Source organism: Pongo pygmaeus, chromosome 1, assembly GCF_028885625.2.
Source record: "Pongo pygmaeus isolate AG05252 chromosome 1, NHGRI_mPonPyg2-v2.0_pri, whole genome shotgun sequence".
Lineage (NCBI taxonomy): Eukaryota > Metazoa > Chordata > Mammalia > Primates > Hominidae > Pongo > Pongo pygmaeus.
In genome coordinates, this window is record NC_072373.2 from 65,747,486 (window position 1) to 65,771,856 (window position 24,371).

At 39.5% G+C, this 24,371-nt stretch overlaps 1 protein-coding gene across 5 annotated transcripts in view; it reads left to right on the forward strand.

Annotated features, from left to right (window-relative positions):
* Positions 1-24,371, forward strand: part of COLGALT2 (collagen beta(1-O)galactosyltransferase 2) — a 107,539-nt gene that overhangs the window by 9,132 nt on the left and 74,036 nt on the right. The gene's annotated exons all lie outside the window — the stretch shown is intronic.

A 24,371-nucleotide genomic window follows, 5' to 3' on the forward strand; every position in this document is an offset into this window, starting at 1 on the left:
CTTTATTGGAATAGTTCATTACCTTCCAGATTGAATCACTTCAAGACCTATTGAGGGATACATCAGGCTGCAGAGAGGAGGTTCTTTACATAGAGCTTTCCCCATTTGGACTGCCAAGCCCAAAGTGCATACAATTGCTGCCAATAGGGAAGTAGGACTCTTTCTTTCTAGCCCCTTTTCTTTCTGAGAGTGATTGTATATGTTTTGGAGATGGGGAGGGCAGTGGTGAAGGCAAGAATCTCATTCTTACGAGAGAGAGACATAACTCTAAGACAGGAGAGTCTATGGAGGTACATTGATTGGTGTTCTCCCTGAAAGCCATATTAAGTGAGAAACTGCTGCATTTTAGAGTCTTGGGAAAGGTAGAATTTTTTAGAGACTAACAGTAGAACTTAAATTCTTGGGATAGTTGTGAAAAGTGTGGTTGTAGACATTTGGGGCCGTGGCATTCCCGACACGGAGTCCCTCGCTGGACTAATAGACTGCTTTTTAGTTTCTTGGTTGCCAGCCAGCCCCATAATCCTGTCTCAGCTCCACACACCACAGTGATTATGGTTTACACCCGCCAAGATAGTAGAAAGTTGCTGCCAAGTGGAATCAGGATTTTTCATGTCATCACTGCACCATCGAACAGTAAGCTTATATGCAGCTTCCATGCCACTGCTTTCCTTGTGCTAGAAACAGGTTGGGCGGGAGAGCATTCAGACAGTCAGACCATGTCTTGTGTTGCAAATGGATTTTGTGGAATTGGCATGTAAGGCTTGAAACAGCCAGCATACGAAAATATTTTAGAAAAGTACAAGCCTCTTCTCTGCCTTTCCTCAATCTTGTTAGATTTTAATAAGATTTACTGGGTACATTGGTTTCCATTGTAAGCTTTTTATTTAGCAAGACAAACTATGGATTTCTAAAACAATGGATTTTTGAAATGTTACATCCTTTTATTTCTTCCACCATCATTGATTGTCTGTGTGGATAAATCCAGGTAATCATGTTGAAATTAGTAATTGAGGTGGCCTAAAAGTGACTTGTCCCCATTGGTCTAGTTCATTGGCCATGAGTGGACATGGTCCTTACCATTGTTCTGCCAACCCTTTAGTGTAAGGCTTCAACTAGTGTTTCCCAAATACAGGTTCAGAGGCCAGTTGCATCACAACACCTGGAGCATTTGTTAGATACATGGATTTCTGGGGCCCATTTCAGTCACATTCATCAGATGGTCCACAGCGGGGTCCTAGGAATTGGTGTGTTAAGCATGTACATAAGTGATTTGGATGCACTTCTTCTTGGTTTGGGAACTGCAGAAGATGAGCTCCTAGAAGGTTATGTATGCACTTAAAGTACAAATCATGGGATTTTCAGAGTTTAGAAAGTTGGCATACTCTGGAATATTCTAAACTTCAGATTCCAGATGCTTAAAGCATCAAAAAGACCAAGGGGTTTTCTTATTAAGAGATGTAGTAATGTACAGGATTACGTAGGAGAAACCCAGCCAGGCATGCATCATTTGTGTTTTTTTGTTATTATTATTAAGTCAAGCACATATGTTCTGTCTCCATCTAATAGTGGCTATTTTTTTTAAAAGATTTTTTAAAAGACAATGCCCCAAATGTTTTACCCACTGTATGAAGCTCCTTGCACTGGGGCTCAGTATAAAACGACACTCCCTCACATTCTTTCTTCAGTGTATCTTACACAATGAGTTCATTAAGCCTTTAGTATTGCAGAAGAAAAAATACCTATTAATGAACATCTTATAATAGAGTATAGGGAAATCCAACCAGTGCACTTCCTGAAACTAAATAGAATTCATTTGAACCACTTCAGTCCTCATATTCCCTAATCTTGGTTTCTTTGTTTCTTGTATTTAATTTTCTTTGATTTTTCCCGTTGGCATGCCATTAAAAACTCCTCCCCTCATTTGTGACAAATGTAAACCGTCTACTAAATTAGCCTGTTTTTAGTAGCTGGCAGTTCAGCCTTAATTACATGATATTACAAAGTCCCTAAGCCTGGTGTCTTCACTAGCTATGAACTCAAAATATGGCTTTTTAGAAATTCACACAGTTCTGTTCTGCTATACAGAGGATTGTTCTGAGTTTGTTGCTGCTGCACAACAAACATTTTTAAAGAAGTTGATATAGCAGCATTGTTATAACTGCATGTACAGCAGCCTCTTGTGGGGAAGATTGCAACTCAGTTGTTAAGTCTTATATGGTTCCATACCCTATTTTCTTGTGTTTTTTTTGGTGACAGGGCAAAAATTCTACAATAAAGGTTCTTAAGTTTATGCATCCACTTTATTTTTGTATCTTTTATCCTTCTCAAAAATGTGAACTGCATACCACAGCTTAGCACATCCCACCAAGAAAACAACAATCACCTGGAGATGAAGTGAGGCTGGTGGCAGTGGGGTCTCCAGGACAGTTTCCTCTAGCCAAAAGCAGCCTCTTTCATTTTTCCCTAGTGTGCAAATATGCTATCTGTGTTGTCCTGTGAAAGGTCTTGGAAGCATTGCTCATGCTGGGCTGCTTTGAACAAGTCACTTAGTTTCTCCTGTAACATAAGGGAAATGTGCTAAAATTGCTAAAATTGTGCTTTTCAAATGCAGCCACTTATTGGAATCATTTGATGATCCAGGGCAATTGATGTATTTTGAAAACTTCCCAGAGGGTGGTAATATGCAGTCTTGCTTGAAAATCTCTGGATGAGATGTTCTCTGAGTCCTTTCCTGACCTAACACTTTCCTCTTCATGGGGGTAACCGTATCTGAAGAATGTTCACATAACTGCATAATCGATGCTTCCTGGACCCTCAGCCCAACATTAGATCTCTGTGGGGTGGCTTTAAAAAATCCTTTTCTAGGAAGCTCGTGGTATTTTATCCTGTTTTATACTGTGCGAAAGGTGTTTGCTAAGAGTGTTGTCTCCTTGGGAAGGCACGTGCTTGATGATGACTGAACTCCCAAGGAACGTGGCAACATGACAGCTAGCCTTGCAATGGCATATATTGGACCTTCTTATAAAGGAGCTGTGCGCACCAGGTAGAGAAGCAGCAGCTGCCCAGGAGGTCCTTCCTTTGGCACACAGATGGCTGCCTCTTGGCTAAGGGAGCTGCATATATCAAGACTTCTGAGCACATCTAGCCAGGCTCTGGCCAGCTCAGGATTCCTTCCTACAGTATGTGTTTTGGTGTGTTGCCCAGCTTTGCTTTTAGGTTTCCTATTTCATACTGGTATAGGGCCTCTAATCCTCTCTGGGTATTGAATTTCTGATGTTACTTCTAATGGCTTTGGAGTTTAGCTTCTTTTGTTTCCAGATTTGCATAAACAGTGCTGCCTTTGTCCCCTGGTCTTGACCCAGCTTCAAAGCTTTGACGGGCATCAAAGACACACTGGATCCTCATTTCTTAGGCATCAGATGGCAGCAATGCCAGCAGGTGACTGAAGGTTATAGCCCCACTTTTGGGCCAGTTTTCTGTCTCTCAGTCAGAAAAGATTAGGTTACATTCTGCCAAGTCCTCTGACAATGGTTCTCAATCTTAACAGCTTTCATAACGCCTGTGCAAATACCACTGAACTAAAGGGGAACTGCTGGTGTTTGTCTAAAGTGGAAAGGGCAGTAATGCCCTAATATTTGCTGAACTCTCCTTGCCCTGTGAGAGGCAGATTATTAAGTGTCCCTCTGGAAAGCATGGAACCTCCAAGCCCATTGGCCAGACTTTGCTACTGATAATCTTCTTGTGAGGCCCAAGACCTCATTTTCCCATGCATCTTATCAAAATAACAGCAGTAGTAGAACTATCAGTTGTCTATGCATGGATTCTCAGTATGTTGGCTATATAGAAGCCAGTTTTGATAACAGGTCAGCTTGGTCCAGTCATCCAACAAACCCTTGAGCTGTATCTCTGTCTCTGTGTTGCCTAATACTCGTATGTTTAGAGAATGGAGCCTAATTTTTATCTCTGCTCAGAAAAAAAAAAAAAAAAAAAAAAGCTGAGGCTGGGTGTGGTGGCTCACACCTGTAATCCCAGAACTTTGGGAGGCCAAGGCAGGCAGAACACTAAGGTCAAGAGTTTGAGACCAATCTGACCAACATGGTGAAACCCCATCTCTACTAAAATACAAAAATGAGCCAGGTGTGGTGACGGGCACCTGTAATCTCAGCTACTCGGGAGGCTGAGGCAGGAGAATCGCTTGAACCCAGGAGATGAAGGTTGCAGTGAGCCGAGATCATGCCACTGCACTCCAGCCTGGCGACAGAGTAAGACTCTGTCAAAAAAAAAAAAAAAAAGAAAAAGAAAAAGAAAAAGAAAAAAGCTGGAAGGTATTCAGCAACATTCCATACAGAGCATTCCAGTACCAGTAATATCTGATTTCTTAACTGCTCTTTTGCATTGTCTATGTCGTGTACCACTGTATTTTCAAATTTTCTTGAATTCTTTGCCGTGCCTTGCGCTCCTCACCTGTACAATGAGGGTTGCATAGGCTAATCTTTCAAGACTTTTCTAGCCACCAAATGCGATGTATTTGAAGTTCCACCACTAATGCCATGAAAAATGAAACAACTCACTCTATTGCCACATTATTTAAGATGGCATTTTGAGCTTTTTTCCTTTATTTTTACTTAGATTTGACTTCTTCTGTAGTTTTGACTTATCCATGTCTCAAATCCTTGGTGATTAGACTGATGATTCATGTCTATATAAAAATTGTAAAAACTTATTTGCCCTCTAACCTGAGTGAAAATGCTATCTTTTTTCATGAACAACAGAAGCAAAAAAAGGCTGTGATGAGAAGAAAAAAGCCCAGAGAATTATGTCAGAACTATGTCAGAGGAGATAGTTCCAGGTCTAAAAACTAGGAAATCTATTGCTGTTGACTCTAGGAGTGGAATATTTGCAGCATAAGTGTACGTGTTGCAGGTATTTGGTTAGATTTAACTTTTATCATACATGCAAAATAAGTAAGTGCAAGTCTTCCGTAGAATGCTTCCCGCACTGCCCCCCGCCCACCCCACGCACTTTTGGAAAAAGCAAAAACAGCAGTTTGACATTTGCCATTGTGATGGGAAACAATATGTGTGTTTGTTGTTTGCAAAAGTTACTGGTGTTTTTTGCTCAGCCTGCATTTGCACTTTGGAGGTTAGAAGAACCTGCCAGTTGGAATTCAAGTCTCACCAAGCTAATGGATTATTACACTGAAGTGATAGCTCCTCCTATGGAAAGGCTTTACTTCACAGTAGTGTCATTATATAGAAATACTAAACATTGGCAATGCCTTCAGAGGCCAAAAGCATGAGTGCCATGAAAGGTCCTTGTAACATGAAGCCGGTTGGGGCTACCTCCCTCCTTGCTGACACTTTAGTATAGGAGCAAAACAAAAGTCAAAGGAAGTAGATATGGGAGACTGAAAATCACTTGTCTCCTGAGTTTGAGTTTCTGTGCTACAGAAAAATCAAAATCAAGAAGGCAAAAACTTTCTTTTTCAAGGAGTCTTCCCATTAGTAACTCTTTGACTTACACTAGGGGTTTAGTTTCTAAAATCAAACGCTTCCCTTTCCAAGCTATAACTAATAAATAAAAAAGCACATCCTTCTGCTAGGTCAGAATTATCTCGAGAAAATACTGCTCTTTGGCTGACTCCCTCATCCCTCTCCAGTCTTGGCTATTCAGCTGATACTCTCCAGCTGTAGGCCAGCTGCCTCGTTTCCCTGAAATCTGGTGCCAGATGTTTTGAGTTTCTGAAGGAAGGTTTCTCTTGGGTGCATTGGTAACACTAGGGCTCAAGCATGAAAGCATAAAATGCCCTAATGAGTTTTCACTTTGATATCATAGTCAATGTGGTTTAATGGACTGAGGGTGAAACTATTTCTGCCCTGAGGCGAAACAGATTTTGAAGCTTTTCTCTCTCTTCTTTGTAATAGAGTATCTGAGATTTAGTGTTGCTTCCCCTAATCTATATATCAGTTGTCAAGTATTAGATAACAAATTGCCTTTGTGTTCTATAGCTTTGAGCCAGAAAGCAACAGTTTCCCTTATTATTTTGATGTCAAAGGAGCAGAAGAACCATACTCTGTGTTTTACCTTCTGAAATAATTTCTCCTGAACTGATTTTTTGGAGTGAATTTAGAGTTCTCATTTTAATTTAAATTTCACTCCTACTTGTACTAACATTGTTTATTTGGCTCCATTTTCTCCCTTCTAATTATTTTCTTTCTGTGTTTCCAAACAGGCATTTTCTAGGTGAATCTTAAGGTTTCTCACATTGGGGATCAAGTTTCCAACACATGAACTTTGGGGGACACATTCAAGCCAGAGGAGTCACTAAAAAGAAATTAATACTTTCTTCAGGCTCCTTAGTTAATTCATTGATGGATTGATCTATTTATTTATTCACGTAATTAGTTTTAGTCATTGTAGTAGAAATTCAACTGTCTTATCTTAAATAATTGGGAGAAGATGTTCTTCCTTTCACCTTATACAGAATGATTATGACTTTTAAAAAATCCAGACAGATAATTCTTGTCTTCAGCAACTTTACAAATATATTTGCCTTCCTTAGTTTTTGAGCCCTAAGACGATAAAGGTTACACATGGCTACAGCCTGTAGTTAAGTTTACTCTGGGTGCCAGAATAATACAGTATCCTTTCCAGACCCCTGAACAATCAACTGTTAACAAGTGAGATCATTTTTGGTAGAAGAATTGCATATGTCATTGTCTCAAAAGAGACATGGGCTGCAAATCCTGTCTGGGGACTTGCTTCCAAATACTTGTTCAAATTTCTCCCAGCTTTGTCTGCACTTGGCATTAATCCCACGTTGACATTCAAAGAGCTTGATTGCTGCACATTCTCAACTAAATAGATAGTAAAACAAAACCAGTAACTTGTTATTAAATACAAAGTGAAGGGGGCAGTAGTCATTTTATTATTCTTTTCATTTATTCTGTCACTGTCTTAGTCTGTTTTGTGCTGCTATAACAGAATACCACAGACTGGGTAATAATTTATAATGAACAGAATTCATTGGCTCATGGTTCTGGAGACTGGGAGTCCAAAATTGAGGGGCTGGCATCTGGCGACGGCCTTTTTGCTACATCATTCTATGGTGGTAGGGAAAGAGAGGGTGAGAGAGAACAAGAGAGGCCAAACTTGTCCTTTTATAAGGAACTCGCTCTCATGATAACAAACCCCTTCATTCAATAACAATAGCAGTCCACTCATGAGGGCAGAGCTCAAGTCCCACTTGAATGTCCCACCTCCCAATGTTACCACATTGGGGATCAAGTTTCCAACACATGAACTTTGGGGGACACATTCAAACCATATAAGTCACTAGAAAGAAATTCATACTTTCTTCAAATGCCTTAGAAAAGTAGAAAGCTTTAATGATTTTTTTCAAGTCCTTTAAATGTTGAAGTAGTGTATAAAAATACAAGGTTTTGGAACCTCAAAGGCTTGCTTTTTTAAAACAGTGAACTGTAACAGCACCAACCTCTCCCGATGGACCCAGTGATCCTTGCCTCCTGGTATTCACTCCTATAGTCTCGTCCCATGCTGAATCATGTGACTTGACAGGATAGGCAGAAGTGAGATCCTGTGACTTCTCAGGCCAGATTATAAACGGCATTTCAGTTTCTGCTATGGATTGCTTGCTCTGGGGAATGCCAGCCCCCATGCCATGAGAACATCCAAACAGTCCCAAGCACAGGCCCACGTAGAGAGAAACTAAGGCTTGCAACCAACAGCCAGCACTGCATCTAAGTACAACCTCATGAGAGACTCCAAGCAAGAATGTTATAAAGGCTTGACCCATACAATCTAAGAACATAATAAATGTTACTGTTTGAGATGCTGGTGGTACAGATGTAGACCCTGCTTTCACAGAGTTTATGGTGCACTGGGAAAGACAGATGATACACAAATAAATAAACAAAAAAGATGATTTCAAAAGATGTGTTAAGGAGAAAGTAAACCAGAATAATGGGGTAGAGCTCTGATAGGAGAGTACGCTGTATATAATGTGTTCAGAGAAAGGCTTTTTGAGAAGGTGCTATTTGAGCCCCAAGGCCTGAATGATGAGAAAGAGCCATCTTGTCAAGATGTTGAGGAGGGGAGGAATGGAGAAAGGGGAAAACAACAAAGAAGGTTTGTATGGCTGAGTCTTTTTTGGACTTAGGTCAGATTTGCCTTCAGAATAGCATGCAATTCTTTGAGCTTCTTGAGAGAAATATGGTCAGTTTTCAATATCATCAACAACAGTATAGTATTTTTTTCATTTTAATTCTTACCAATCCATTTAACTATACTATTCAACATCTCCCAGTTAGTGGAATGAAATATTATTTGCTCTGTTAACTCTTGTTTATTATATTAGCAAATCTGCTACCTTAACATCCTCTGCATCCTTATTTCACAGTGGAATATTCTCAACTTTTTCTTGGCTCTTCTGTCATCAATGGCAGTGTCATTACTAATAGGATTCGGGGGCAGGGGCAGTATTTATGAAAAAATGCTTTATTTGAAAATAACAAAATTAGACAAAACATACCACTTAGACAATAAATGAAGACTTTCTACACGGCCATCCAATGAGTCTAAAAACCAGGCGAGTGCTGGACACCAGTAGATCTGCATTTATCTCTTGTCTCACTTACAGCACAGGTTAGGAGTTTTGGAAGGACCTGCTAAATTTACAGCATGCATCACTGCGTTTTAGGTGAATTTTTTGCTGTTCCCTTATGCTTCTCCTTGTTTTCTTTAGGCGTGGAGCAAACATATGCAGAAATATATAGATCAGTGTTTTGGATCCTGTTCTGTGTCTTCCCACAGAAATCATTTGAATACTGTCCACTTTTGATGTTTCTGTTTCCTTGGTTGACGTCACAGCACATCTCATCTTGAATAAAAAGAGCGTTTCTCAGATTGGCTCTGGGCTAAACAGAGCAATTTGTTTTGGGTTTGCTTCAGTTTGTACTTAAGTTCTGAGTCTCAACAGTGGAGTGTCATTCCTCTGAAAAGCTCTTCTATCATTTTCAATTCTTTGAGGCTTTGATTTCTGCATCTCCTAAAATAGGAATGAGGCCACCAAACATAAAAAATGTGTATTAAGAACAATCTACTTCAGTTGAATATTTATTTTCTATTTAATCTAGTTCATCAGTTAACATAACAGAGAACTTTGTCAGGCCCAAGTATAGGTAAAGGGTACTCATTACTGATTTAAAAAGAGAAACCCCGTAAATCAATATTTGAGCTATGTTTCCTGCATAAACCCATTAGCTCTGTCCTGAGGAAAAGTCTCAATGCGTAATTATTTCAAACCAGTGAGCTCATAGCTGTCTGCTTGGCACAGCTCAGCTCTGGTTTCTTCATGAAAAATAAGATAACTGCCAGGATTTTTTCTGTCTCCTACCTGAGCCCTCACAAGTACTGCTTTTCACCTCAGTGGACTTCGATTCTTTAAGTCAATGGCATTTATTCTGCCTCCCATAGAGTGCAACCAAGAAGTGAGTTGCTATTGAGAAGCCAAAAATTGGAAGAGAAAGCAATGATATATTTCTCTTTGAAAGGAGAGGCACATTTTTAGGGACAATGAGAAAGGTCCTCGGCCGTTCAAATTCAAGTGTTGAAACTCAAGATGTTTGCAAGTCTGATCTCTAATAAAACACGAATTATAATCTGGTTAGCTTTAGGCAGATGTATGGTCCCATGATGAACCCCATTTGATTTTTAAAACGCTTCCCCTGCTTCCGTGCATTTGGCATTTTTACTGCTTGCTACTGGCAGGAAATATTTCTTCCTTCTCAGTTTATTCTGATCCCTGCTGTCTGGAGAATCTTGCAGCATACTAATTTATGACTTTGAAAGATTGTATATTCATTTATGTAGAGGCTTCTGTGTCAAATTTGACTCTAAAATACCTCATGCTTTCTCACTTAGATATTTTGTGCAGTATTACCTATTACTTAATAAATATTTAGATTTTCAAGGTTAAAAAAAAGAATTTGTATAGTCTGAAAAAAGTTTATAGTGTTCCTAGATTTTATTAGCAATGAAAAAATTTCCTATGAATAAAATTATTGTTACGATTTGTTTTCCGTTTTGTTTACTTTGCTTCTGAAGATGTTTTGAAACCTTGATTTCTGGGAATGGAATTCTTTATGTGCTTCCTAGGAAAGGAAATATAACACACCAGTTAGAATAATTAATACTAGAAAAGAAACATTCTTCTTCCTCCTAAAATACTATAGAGCAACAAATCACCTACCCCACCCCAACCCCATTTCAAATATAGTGAGATGGGAAGAGGTGGTATTCCATCTGTACAAGTTAAATCTCTCATATATAATTTTTTTTCTTTTTGAAACAGGGCCTCACTGTGCTGCCCAGGCTGAAGTGCAGTGGCACGATCATAGCCCACTGCAGCCTCGAGCTTTTGGTCAGATATAATTTTTAAAAAGTAGTTTTGTTGTTTTCAAATATATACAGTTATTTAGGGTAATAATAAAATTAGGAAATTAGCTTTAATTAACATGACAATTGTGTCTGCTTAATGTCTTTATTGTTTGTTGGTATATGAATTATTCTTCTAACCAGTTTGTTACGTAGTATCCTGCAATGTATAACATCTTTTGCTTAATAATGAAAGCTAATATTTATTAAACATTTACTGTGTACCAAGCATTATGATAATGGTTCCCATGAATTAACTCATTCTGAGCTCACAACAGCCCTGTGAAGCACGTATTAGTAGTAGTAGCCTCATCTCACTAAGGGGAAACTGAAGTTCAGACAAATTAAGATTTTTCCGGAGTGCCATGCTTAGGACAAAACAGTGATCTGCCCAGGCCCAGAAGTGGTTAACTGTGATGCTAATGAAGCTTGCACTTTAATCTGCCTGTTGCAGGGGCCCATCACAATGTATTCACATTTGTTTTTGTAAAATCTGTGAAAAGAAATATTTTATAAGCAATTGGCTAAGACCACTTAGCCAACTTCCCCTTTATCATACTTCTTGTTTTGGGTGGCACTGGAGTGGCCCTGGACATATCTGTGATCTGGTTGAGGGGAAGTTAACTTGGGCATGCATTTAGTTTGCAGTTGGTGGAATAATGCAGCTTATAGTTACTTCCATATGTAGGTTATTACTCTTGTGGTTCACTTGACACGTGGAAAAGGACCAAAGCCTCTGTTGTCTGGCTGGTATCAGAAGTAATTGAGGGCCAGAGGAGAAACAACAATTGAAACTTGTCTCGGGAAAGTACTTCCAATCATCAGACATGAAAAATTTCAAGTGAATGATTTAATTCTCACTATGCCTTGTCAAAACAAAACTGCCAGAAACATACTTGATAATGCAGTGAATACAATTTAATATAAGTACATCAGATGCATTTCTTTTTTGCTATAAAAATCACGTGAATTAGAAGATATCAGGATTGCTGTGTTTGAAGAGCACAAACTTGTGGCAGTACTATGAACAGAGAGTATGTCCAAGTACATAACATTTTATACATTACAACACCTTAGGTTAGATTGTGTTCTAGCAGATCAAATGCATGTAGCCTGACAAAGTTTGGCGGTTCCATTTGAAATGGCGCATAACACTGTCATCAACACAGTGGAATGGCTTGAAACTTTTCTAAACTGTTAGTAAAACCAAGTTTCAATCAACTTTGGTTGAGGGAAGACTAAATTATATTGCTTTTCTTTCTATACAAAAAGATATAGATATTTGTTATATGAAGAGGTTGAGAGTATATAAACAACAATATAAGGAAGTAAATTAACAGCAGTATGTCAGGCAGTTAACTAATAAAATATTTTTCTGAGTTTTGAATGCTTGTGGCATTACTCAGCTTCTAAAAATGTTATAATTTCTTTTGTCATTTTGAACAAATAGTTACTTTATATATTTTTATATAAAAAGTTCACTTTTGAAATTTAATTTTACATTTTTAATTTTGTATCCTTTTCCTTAAAATGGGTTCCCCCAGGTTATATAAGCTTCCAGTCCCACAAGAGCTAGATTCAATCCTGCCTAGGTCTTTAGCTTCAAAACACAGCACCTGCCCTGCTGCCCCACAATGCCACTTGAGTGGCAGAAATATTCCTTTTGAAAACTTGTTTTTACTTTTTATTACCTCACACACCAGCTGTTCTTTTAAAGTTCTATGTTAGTGCTTTCTGAATTAATGAAGTTTAGCCTTAACACTGAAATCTCACTGCTGATAAAAAATAGTATGCCTAAATTTGTAGTTATACATAGTATTTTAACACCCACATTTATTTCCCACAATAAAATGCTTCGCAAACATTCCATATGGCTGCTTTTGCCACATTGACTTAGACAATTCTTAGCATGAGAAGTCCCACTCCAGATTTGCTATATAATTTTTACTGAATCTTTGGTATAATTCAGTGAATGATAAAAATTTTAGTGACTGATAATTTATAATCAAAATGAAAAATTCTGAATCATTTTGACTCTGAGATAAATTTAATAACTAAGGGTTATAGTGCATGAAAAACTCATTCTGTCACATTTTATTAACTGTGTATGGCCTCAGAAACCACTATGTGTCTATAAATAAAGCCACCCATGACAGTTTGAGGCCTGGAGTAAGAATTCATTTTTATAGCATCACCTTTGACATTTTAACTTCTTCAGCATATTCACTAAAGTTAATAGTGACTGTCAATAAATTGCAGTGAATTAGAATACCTAATATTTAACAGTTTGCCACATCTATGGCATCTACAGCTGGGACTTAGGAATTCCTTATAGTTTCATGTAGATAGCTTTTTACTCAATTTACCAAATTCTCTACACCGCGAGGTGTTCTGTGAACTCCCTGGCTTGTCAACTGACGCTAAAGCATCACCTCTCCTTCACATCAGCCCCACAGTTCCTTCTAGAGCATCTTCCCTAACTTTCAACAGAAAAACGTCATGGCAGAGGGCCAGGGATCTCCTGCGTGAGATCTCAGAACTTAGAATACTGCATAGGTTACCTACACAGGGAGAGTGAACACAACAGTCTGCATTTCACCAAATTAGAAGATGTGCAAACATGGAGACATTCTTTCATTTATTCATTCACTACAGATATCAAGAATGTCTCTAATGGCGGGAATTGGACTCTCAGAATGAGTAAAATACTGCATCTCTCCCCTTGGGAAGCCCAGCATCACAAAAGAAGCACAGTGGGTTGAGGAACAAGGCACTGTTCTGAGAGCCTGGGGACAATGAGATGAGGTTGGCAATGTTGGTTAGAGCACCTGGTCATGGTAGCCAGACCTAAAAGCAACAGGATAGATGTGTATTTACCTTACATTCACATAGAATATCCCTCTATAACAAACCTTCAGCTCTCATTCTGCCATGTTCTCTACAATCTGATCTTATCTTCTTTAAGACCCTCTTGATACTTTACTTGCTATCAAAGTTTCCTTTGGTCTGCAGTTCCTTCTAGTGTGGACCAATTGCAAATATCTGAGATTCCCTTCCTCCAGCATCTTTTTTTTCACCCACCTAGAAAAAGCCCAATCCCAGATCCATCCTCCTGCAGTCTCTAGTTCTGAGGACTGTTCATCCCCCAGCCCCATGTCCGTGTTAATTTTGTCACACAGGGTGAATCCCTCCACCCTCAAGTGGGCCCTCAGCTGCCCACTGATCTTTCTGTTTCCCTTGTAAAGCTTGCTATTTACTCTTCTAGATCTACTTACTTCATCATTTCCACTGACATTTTCAGTAGATCACCTTGCTTCTGAATTCATCAATAAAACTAAAACTAGTGGATGAAAATTATTTCAATTTTGTGACCTCTTCTACTGTTCTTCTGGAAGAGAGATTTCATCCTGTCTAAAGTAAATTTCTCATTTTTACTCTGAATCTCATCCTTTTCCTTGACCCATCCTCCCATTAGCCTTTGCCTCATCTTCTTCCCTTGTTTAGAATTAATTCAACAGATATTTATTTATCACTTGATATTATACCTCAGGATACAACAGAGAATGAGGCACAGTGCCAGCCTTCAAGGACTTAGACTCAAACTTCTTGAGAGAATGGTCGACATTTGCCAGTTTTGCATTCTCAGTTGCATTCATTTCTCATCTGGTTTCCATAATCTAGTTTCCACACTCACCACTCCACTGAAAGTTTCCTTGCCAAGATCACCATTTAATGAGCAATCCCCCTCATTAAATCCAGTGTCACTTTGACTTCACTTTCTCTTCAGTACCCTTTCTGCTGCATTCAATCATGTGGACCAGTTTCCTTTTTTATAACAGTGCCTTCGCTCAGATCCATGGCTCCACCTTCCTAATTTTCTTCTTACCTTGCTGTCTTCCCTTTGGCTTACTCATTTCTCACTGCATGTTTCTTAAAAGTGGTGTTCCCCTGGGATCTAAATTTGGCTTTCTTTTCATTGGAAAACCTCACCTCAAGTAGTCTGGTCTGTTCCTATAGCTTCAGTTACCAAATGTATGCCTATGACTCCCAACTCTTTATTCTCTCCCTGATGGTGTCTCTCCAGCTCAAGACCTAGAGATCTCCTGGCATTTTCATGTGAATGGTCCAGAGATTCCTCTAACTTATATCTCAGACTGATCTCTCCACTTTCTCATTCCTTTTCTCAACCAGCTCTGTCTCCTCTATTCCCACCACCATGCAACCATTTGCCCAAAACAGAAACATGGACCCCTCCCCCATCATCCATACCAAGTTATTAATCAGTTTTTGTCAGTTGTTCCTACTTAATCCTCTAGAATTTTTTCACTTTTCCCTATCTGTTCTGCCACTTCCGTAGTTCAGGTCACCATCATCTCCCATTTCCTAATGGATTGCTCTGCCCCTCTGTTTTACCCCCCACCAATTCATCCATTATACACACTGGAAGCTACATGACGTTTCTTTAGGTAAAACTTGGCCATGTTACTCCCAAACCTTCAAAGACCTTTGAGGGTAAAATCCATATACCTTGGAATGGCAATGCAAGGCCCTTCAAGATACAAGAGTTCTGCCAGTTTCTCCCGCCCCATCCTTCCCCATTCTTCCCTCATGCTGCAGTCATGTTGAACTGCCTTCCACAGGGCCACAACTCTCTCTGGCCTCTGGACCTTTATAAATACTCTTTTTTAGATTCAGACTACCTCTCTACACCACTTGCCTATTTTTTAAGGTTTGTAACAGACCACACCTTCTTTGAGTAGATTCTCTCAGGTATTGAAATCTGGGCTGAGACCTATTGTGTGCTTTACCAAATCTCCCACAAAGCTGTTTTGTTTGTTTGTTTGTTTTGAGATGGAGTCTGACTCTGTCGCCCAGGCTGGAATGCGGTGGCACAGTCTTGGCTCACTGCAATCTCTGTCTACCAGGTTCAAGTAATTCTCCTGCCTCAGCCTCCTGAGTAGCTGGGATTACAGTCGTGCACCACCACACCCAGCTAATTTTTGTATTTTTAGTACAGATGGGGTTTCACCATGGTGGCCAAGCTGGTCTTGAACTCCTGACCTCAAATGATCCACCCGCCTTGGCCTCCCAAAGTGCTGAGATTACAGGCGTGAGCCACCGCACCTGGCCTCCCATAACACTCTTATAACTATTTTTAATTATGTTTACTTTTTTGGATCTGCCCCCTAGGCTCAGCTTCTTGAGGGCCTGCCCTCTACTTTTTGAATCTCCAGGTTCTAGCACTGAGGTGCCTTATAGGAAGCTGCTTGGTAAATATTTGGGAAAAGGTAAACAAGTTATTGTAATAGATTTTCACATCAATACCCACTTTATTTATTTGCATTTTATGATTAAACTGAGATCCTCAAAGACAACTAATTGTTTCCTCCAAGTTCCTCAATGGCCTATCTGGTTACAGAGTTAGGATCAAAACAGATCATATGCTTTTTTCAAGAACCAGAAAAATTGGGATTCTCTTCTGTGGGACCCTTTTTCTTACTTTGCTTTTTTGATGATAGGAATAGACTGCGTTTTGAAATGCACGGTGAGGATGAATTTTATGTTTATTAGAATTTCCATATACACACTGAAAATGTACAGTTTCTTGATTATACTACTAAGTTCAGTGAAAACAAACAAAGGTTCATTGTTTCCAAGAGTCATCCATACTTATTATGAAAATAGATTCAATCTTTTTTCTGTCTCTTTTAAGGAAGAGAATTTGGAAATGTGACCCAGCATCATGTTTTCATTTTGTTTAAAAGAAAACACATTTTTCCTCTAATAATCCTAGATGCTGTGGGAATAACACACACGGCTGGCTTTAGATTTGGTGACTATCAGAATCTCTGATTAAATAGTTTCTTTTCTGTGTTTGTATTAGTAATACAATATTTTACAGTGTTTTTAAATACTTACAGAGACATTTGCACACAAAGTCTTGTAAGATTAGTGGATTCGAAAAATCATTTTTACTCGTCATCCTAAAGAAGGAGGCAGCAGAAATGTAGGATTGTGGACCAGGATGGTCTAGATGCACGAGAGATTGTGGGAAAACTCTATTCTCTTTTATTTGATATCCTATTTTTCTTTGTTCTTTTTTGGGGAAAAGGAGAAATGCCATCCTCAACAGGCATGAGAAAGGACAAAGAAAAATCATTCCTTTTCTGCCCTTTTCCTTCCTTTATTTTCTTATAGTTTTCTTGGGGATTACACAATTATGAATTATAATAAAGTATTCTATAGTAAAAGCCAGTGCGAGTGCAGAGAATGTGTAAGATTTTCATTTCCAGCCAAACCCTGCTGGTCAGTTACATTTATTATTGGTTTATGTCACAGTCTGGGAACATATTAACCAACTGCCCAGATTGAAACCCACTTGCACCTCACATGTAGGTTTTACATATGGGGTTTACACCGTCTAAAAGTAGGCAGCCGAGAGAGCTGCCTACTGACCATAACTACGCAATGACATTGAGAGCAAAGGAAGAGTTTGAGATAGTGACCCCTTGAATTACTAAGAGAATGCTCCCTGACCACAGGTTTAAATAGTGAAGAAGCATGACAGCCGTTTGGAACAAGGAAGCCAGGTTTGCCCCTACTGGCTGGCTCTTTAAATAAGAGTAGTGAGGATGGAGGCTGTCTGGGTTTCCTATGTAGCAGATGGCAGTAAACAAGGAAAAGGTTTTCAGCAGACAGATTGGAAGGTAACTGGAGGTTGGAATTACTCTGGAGTGAGTTGGAAAGAAAAAGGAGGTTGTGCATAGTAGAATGGTTTCTAGTAGCTGTCTCTCTCTGGATAATTTCTCTTTCCCATTTAAGTTGTCAGACAACTATGTTGGAGAATGGCCCTGAAATAAAAGCTTTACTGGTCCCAATTCCAGCTTTCATTAAATCGGCTCCCAAAGCAAACCATGGGGCTGGCACCTGCATAGCTAGCATAGCTGTGAACAGTGTCTTACGTGCTTGACTCTAGGTAGGGAAATGTACTAAGGAGAAAGAGGAAATGTGGATTTTATTCTGACAAGGCTTTGAATTGTTTCTTGAAAAAGCTGAAATAGCCCTTGGATCTCCACTAGCCTCTTTGGTAGATTGCGGCCACTGGTAATTATATGTCAAGCAATGGCCTCCTCCCCATTCAGAGTCCCTCACTGAGCCACGGCATGATGCCACTAAGAATTAAAAACAGGCCTTCCTCCCCACTGGCCTGTTGTATTTGCTTCCTCTGGCTGGAGGGCACTATTGGCTTCCTACTCTATGGCTGTCATCCATCTCCCAGGAGCCGATGATCCTTTATTTCAGCAGCCCAAAATCTGGACAGGAGATTCCATTGATGCTGTTGTGAAAGGTGGCCAGTACTTTTGGAGCAAAGGCTGACTGAGTTCAAAGAAACCTTGAAGTTCTTTCCCCCAGATGTTGATCAAAAGCAGGGTATTTGGTGGCCCTCAGTTTGGGTCTGTAGTTACTCTGTCATATTTCCTCTCTGTCCTCACAGTAGCCACTGTTCTTTGGTCATGGTTCTAGGAGATTGTCCTTCACTCAGGCCTGTGTACCTCATTCTTTGAGAGGACAGAGGGGGAGACTGGTAGGAGGAAAGGTGGGGAAAAAAACTCATCATTTCTAGAAAACATATTATTTGCCTCTAAATCACCATGATGTCTTTGGAGTTCAGTTAGCTCCTTGCCCCTCTGTGCCTTTCAAGATTTGGAGACATTTGGTGATTCCATAGCGAAGCTCTCCCAGGCTGCCAGACTCTTTAGTGAGGAGACACAGTTGGTAAATACCTGTAGACACAGTTGGTAAATACCTGTAGCAGAGATCCTAAACTAGGTGACTGTGGGCCAGATGGAACCTGCTCTTTTTAAATTGCCAATATTTAAGGATTTCCTATAAAAATCTGGATTTCTGCCTTCTCTTTAAGAATTGGAAGCTTTGGTATTACTGGGCCTGAATTTCTAAATGGCAGAATAATGTCCATACCTTGAGTCGGGGTATGTAGTCTCTCAACCACATTATTCACTTGCGTGACTGGCTGGTCCCTGTAGATTTTTAGGTAAAAAAATCTAGACCCCAGAGCCATGCTGGAAACCTCTGTGTATCCAGTGGAAGATTTTGCAGGATCCTCCCCCTTGATGAAGTGACAGCAACTGGCAACTCCATTGGTACCTCCAGGAATCTACAACATGGACATAGTCATAACTGATGAGTTTATGGAAACTGGACTTGTCTTTGGGATGTTCAGTGCTTTCGTGTTACTTAGCTCTCTGCACTGGGCAGAGCCTTGGCATGAGATCTGTGATGCCTACAGAACACAAGCAAGAGTAGAATAAATAGAAATTATGAACAAGAGGCAGGAAGAGAAGTCAGATTTTTAAAATACCATAATAATTGCAAATTTTAAATTTAAACAAAAATATTTTGTCTTAACTCTCTGTCTCCATTAACTTCTTGGACCATTACTACCAGGTTCTGGGCATTCAGTGATTTGGAAAAAAGTGGTATTGTCTTCTGTCAACAATATGAATATAATCCCCAAGATGATCTACTCATAACTCTCTGTTTAAAATCTGAAAGAATCATAAAAACTGTTATTTTGAGGTTTAGAGGAAGTAAGGGGGATTCATATGGAGGATAAGACAAGAAAAAACAGAGGATAAAATAAGTAGACATAATCTGAAGAGTTGCCATTTACAATCCAGATTTAGGAGCTTTCTGGCATAATTGACCAAATATAATACATACTGAGAAAGGGACAAGGTAAGAATCATGCATCTATTAATTGTACTTATACCTCACCCATTTCCAAAAAGGATTGAAGGAAATTACCTTGATTATGAAAGTGTCAATCTCTTAATAAAATGCAATTTCAGGATGTTGAAACAGAAGGAAAATTTTGTTGTTCTTAATTCACATTTAACAAATCATGTTTAATGCTGACAACTGCCTCTCGGATCTTGACTTCATTCAGGTTCATTTCTCAGGATGTGGAGATTAATGTGTCAGAACTCATAGCACTGAAGTTTGCAGGCTTATTTGTCTATACTTCTTGTCTATTAGATCTTATTTTTAAGTTTAAGAACAGAGTTCTCTTTAATTGTACTACAACCTTACAAGTATACACAGAAGACTTTCATGTGAATTATCTGTTGTTTTACTTTTTATTTTGAAATAATTTCAAACATTGCAGAAAAGTTGCAAGAATAATACAAAGGTCTCTCATATACCAACATTTTGTTATATTTGCTTTATCATTCTCTCTATATGAGTGTTTTTATACATATTATTTTTTAATTATTTGAGATAGTTTGCAAACCTCATGCCTCTTTACCTAAAAATACTTCAGTGTATTTTTCCTAGGTATAAGAATATTTTCTTTTACATATCTGTAGTTCAGTTATCATATTCGGGAAGTTTAAACTGATGCAATGTATTTTTTAGAGACAGGATCTAATTCTGTTGCCCAGGCTAGAGTGCAGTGACATGATCATAGCTCACTGCAGCCTTGAACTCTGGAGATCAAGGGATCCTCCTGCCTTAGCCTCCGAAGTAACTGTGACTACAGGCATGCACCACCAAGCCTGGCTAATTTAAAAAAAAAAAATTGTGGAGATGGGATTCTCAATATGTGCTCAGGCTGGTCTCGAACTTCTGGCCTCAAATGATCCTCCCACCTCAACCTCCCGAAGTGTTAGGATTACAGGGATGAGCCACAATGCCCAGATCTGGTACAATACTTTCATCTACAATCTACATGTCATCATTTTATGAATTGTTCTAATGTCATTTATAGAATTTTCTTTTTAAAACAAGATCCAGTCTAAAATCATTTATGGCATTAAGTCATTCTGTCTCTTTAGTCTCCTTTAATCTGAATTAATATTTAATTTCAGCCTTTCTCTTTCATACTATTGATCTTAAAAAAATACAGGCCTGTCATTTATAAAATATTCCACTGCTTCTCCAGTGTTTCCTCATGATTAGCTTTTGTTTATGCATTTGGAATACTGTATAAGTCACGTGTCTTTGGCATCACATCTGAAGGTTGATGTCTGTTTGCCCCTTTCTAGTGAGGTTAATTTTAATCACTTGGTTAATGTATTTCCAACTTCTCTAGTGTATAGTAGTATTTTCCTTTTGAGATTAATAAGTAATGTTTCGCATTAGACTTTAGTTCCTAGTTAGCAGGAAGCATTCTGTGATCGTAGTTCATCTCCAGCGCCAGGCGTGGGCCCTGGTAATGGTGGGTGATGAATGCTTGTTTAATAAAATGGATCTGTGTCTGTATTCTACTTTAATAGTTCTGAGAGATTTTTATTGAGAAAGATGAGGTAATGTTGGTAGAGGAAAGATTAAAGAAAAACAGTAGGGTAGAGCTCTTTCCAAAATGTTTGAGGAACCTAGGATAAGCTTGAGGACCCTGGGGGCCATGGCCACTGTGAACCAATTTCACAGAGCTCCACACCAAATGGAACTGTGGTCTTGGTTCTTGGAGTGGCTGCAGTCCCCAGGAAATGTGTCCTATTCTAACTCTTCTCTAAGGAGGAAGGAACATATTAGGAGGGCAAGACCTACCCACAGATTAAGGTAAAATCTACATGATTTGTTGCAAGTATTACGTATCGTGTGAAAATTACTTCAGCTTCCATTATTGTAGAATACTCTCATATTTTAAAATATGATATTTAATCAAGTCTGATATACCATGATTTTATGTATTGTAGAAAAAGAAAGGAAAGCCGCAAGTTAAACTATGACATAATTATTTCTTATCACTTAGAAGTTTTATCTTATGCTTATCAAAATATCTCTTTTAGAGTTGTTGAGACATAGATGTTTATCTCTTGTGAACACATACAATAATAAAAGAAATAAAGGGATTGAGATTTGCCGAAAACTTCACAGGCAGAGTCCAACTCTCCAGAATCACCTTTTTCCCAAGAGTCATAGAGGTCTGTGCTTTGCACATGGTGTTATTCCCTGTGCCTTCATGAGCTTGGGGTTGCAGCATTGCATCGTACTCTGCTTTTGTTTCTAGGATTTCTTCTAAGACACTGACACCCATACTGCACATTTTAATGCTGCCTCTGCTTTGATCTTACCAGGATGTGTTAGCAACCATGGCTAACACTGCTTCCTCAAATGGTCCCTAAGAGCTTTTTGACTGAAATCTTGAGGGATAGTAGTTGTTCAATGGTAAAACTAGAATGAACAACCAAGTTCACTCATCACAGATAACTAAGTGGCATCTACTGACTGGTCTAAAGTGATTGGCAGACACCAGGTATTGCAAAGTGCCAATGAATTCAGAGATGTTAAGATAGAGGAGGGAAAATACGTTATTAGAATCAGTGAGGTACAACTTGTATATGGGTTGTTTAAAAGTAATTAGCAATGTTAAAACAATGATATTATGCAGGGTTGGTGAAGATGTGAAATCAGGCCTGGGTATTCCTAGTACTATAAGTTATTAGTTTTCCGAAGGGTAGTTTAATATAAATAAATAGCCTCAGTTATGTTAGTATCCTTTGCCCTCATAATCTTTTTATTATTATTATTATTTTATTTTATTTTTTTGAGATAGAGTTTCGCTCTTGTTGCCCAGGCTGGAGTGCAATGGCATGATCTTGGCTCACCATAACCTCCGCCTCCCGGGTTCAAGCGATTCTCCTGCCTCAGCCTCCCAAGTAGCTGGGATTACAGGCATGCACCACCATGCCAAGCTACTTTTGTATTTTTAGTAGAGACGAGGCTTCTCCATGTTGACCAGGCTGGTCTTCAACTCCCGACCTCAGGTGTTCCGCCCACTTCGGCCTCCCAAAGAGCTGGGATTACAGGCCTGAGCCACCATGCCCGGCCCATACTCTAATTTTTTTAGCTCTAGTCTAAGAAAATAACCAGAGTTGCAGTTAAAGATTTATGAACCGAATATTCACGATGCATTATTTATAAAAATGAAAAATTGGGAACAAGTTAAATGTTCAACATATGGGAGTGGAATGAAAGAATGTTTTCAAGCTTTCTTGAAATTATATGAACACATGCTCCCTAGAGCATACAAAACTGTACATATAGTATGCTCCCAATTTTGTTTAACCACATACTAGAAGGGAGAGAGAAATATAGCAGGGTGGGGAAAGAAACTGGTATGAAGATGGTTTCTTTCCAATAACTCTCCTCCAACAGCAGGGGAAGAGCTTTTTTCTTTCTTAGATACCTAAAACCCTTCCCAGGTTTCTATGATAGCAAACAGATTAAAATTTGCCACTGGGTCCTGTTGACTTTCTCTGACATTCTCATCCATCCAATAACTTGCACTTTCTGTCTTGTGCTGGGCTTCAGGCACCCCTGGCCTCATCTGTGAACTCATGAGACAGGCCCCGTGGAGGAGAGGTCTCATGATTCGCGCCAGGGCTGAGGTGTCTCCTGGGGAATAAGTCGAGTTCTATCAGCACTCAGGGGCCAGCTCTGCAGAGATATGACTGGTGACTCGGTGGAGTGAGGATGGAGAGGCAGAGTGTGGGTGGGCTGTGCAGAGTGCTGAGAAAGCTTGCAGGAGAATCTTCCTGTCAAAGAGTTCCAGGCAGGAAGGGCATAGGTGGGAATTCTGAGTATAACCAGGTAGCTCTTTTCAAATCGATACCTAGGCTAGATCCCACAGAGTTGTCTGGGCCTTAGAGACCACATTCTGTGACACACTGAAGCCTTTGCTCCACTAACCAGAAATATCCCCACTCCCCATCCTTCTGCCACTAGCAAAGAAGTACTATGGCAAGAGAGCAACTTAGCAACTAGGAGAGATTAAGACAACCAGCTCACATGAAGTGACGGGGTCAGGGAGCTTCTGCCAGGACTAGAGTTCCTGTGTGAGAAGGTGAAGGAGAAAGCCAAGCTTTCTGAGGAGCTGACACTTTTTAACAGGTCTGCATCCATGGGCCCAGGGAGCCTGGAGAAGTTTGGGGCTTCCTTGCCAGTCATTCTTTCCACAGATGTTGACTGAGCCCCGGCTCAGTAGCGTGCTCTGGGTCCTTGTCCTGCTTCCAGGCAGGCTGAGGCAAAGAGGGCTGTGGAACACTTGTGGGAGCCCTCGGCCAGCATTCCATCATGCCTCTGTTTTCAGGGGCCTCCTGCCCCCAGTGTGGAGAATCTTTCCTTGCTAATAGAAATGACAGCTTTCTTTGAGTATAAAACATTAATTATTCCCAATGGTTTTCACAAACTTCATGATATGAGGAAGGTTTTGATGGCCTTCAGAATCAACTCCATGACAAACAACTGATCCCTCAAGGGAAGGATCTCTCTGTGACTCCCACCTCCCCCTGCTCTTGTCCTGTGCAGTGGCTCCCTGTGGCTCTGTAGTGAGACTGTTTTGCAGTACAGCAGACTAGAATAATTTTTCTACAAAATTACCAGAACATTAATGTTCTCTATGGTGTCTACCAAGAGCCATCGTCCCTCAGGATGTTTGTAAATCATCCACGGTGCCAGTTTAGAGATTATGGAAATAGAAAATTCTGTATCATGTATACTATATAGTTGCTGAGTGATTTTTATAGCGAAGTAGTTGCCTCTGGTTACATCTGCTTCTAAAAGCGTTGTTTAAAATTAAATGAAATAGAGAAACTTAAAAATACCTAAAAATGTTGTAGAACACAGTTAAAGATGTAGATCGATGCAGATCGCTCTGCTTTGTTATTCTTTGCATATTTGTGATATTACTTGGAATAAATCCTTTGTGTTACTGGTTACCTCCTACTTTTTCCATTAACTTCAAAGTTTTGCAAAGTGGGTAGTTACGGTTTTTTTTCCTATTATTACCGGACTTCAGGACACTTGTATGAATTCCAAAGTTGTGCTGCTTTCTTGCACCTTGCCATGGTTAGGGAAGAGTGACAACCTTTTACATCTTAGGTTCTCAT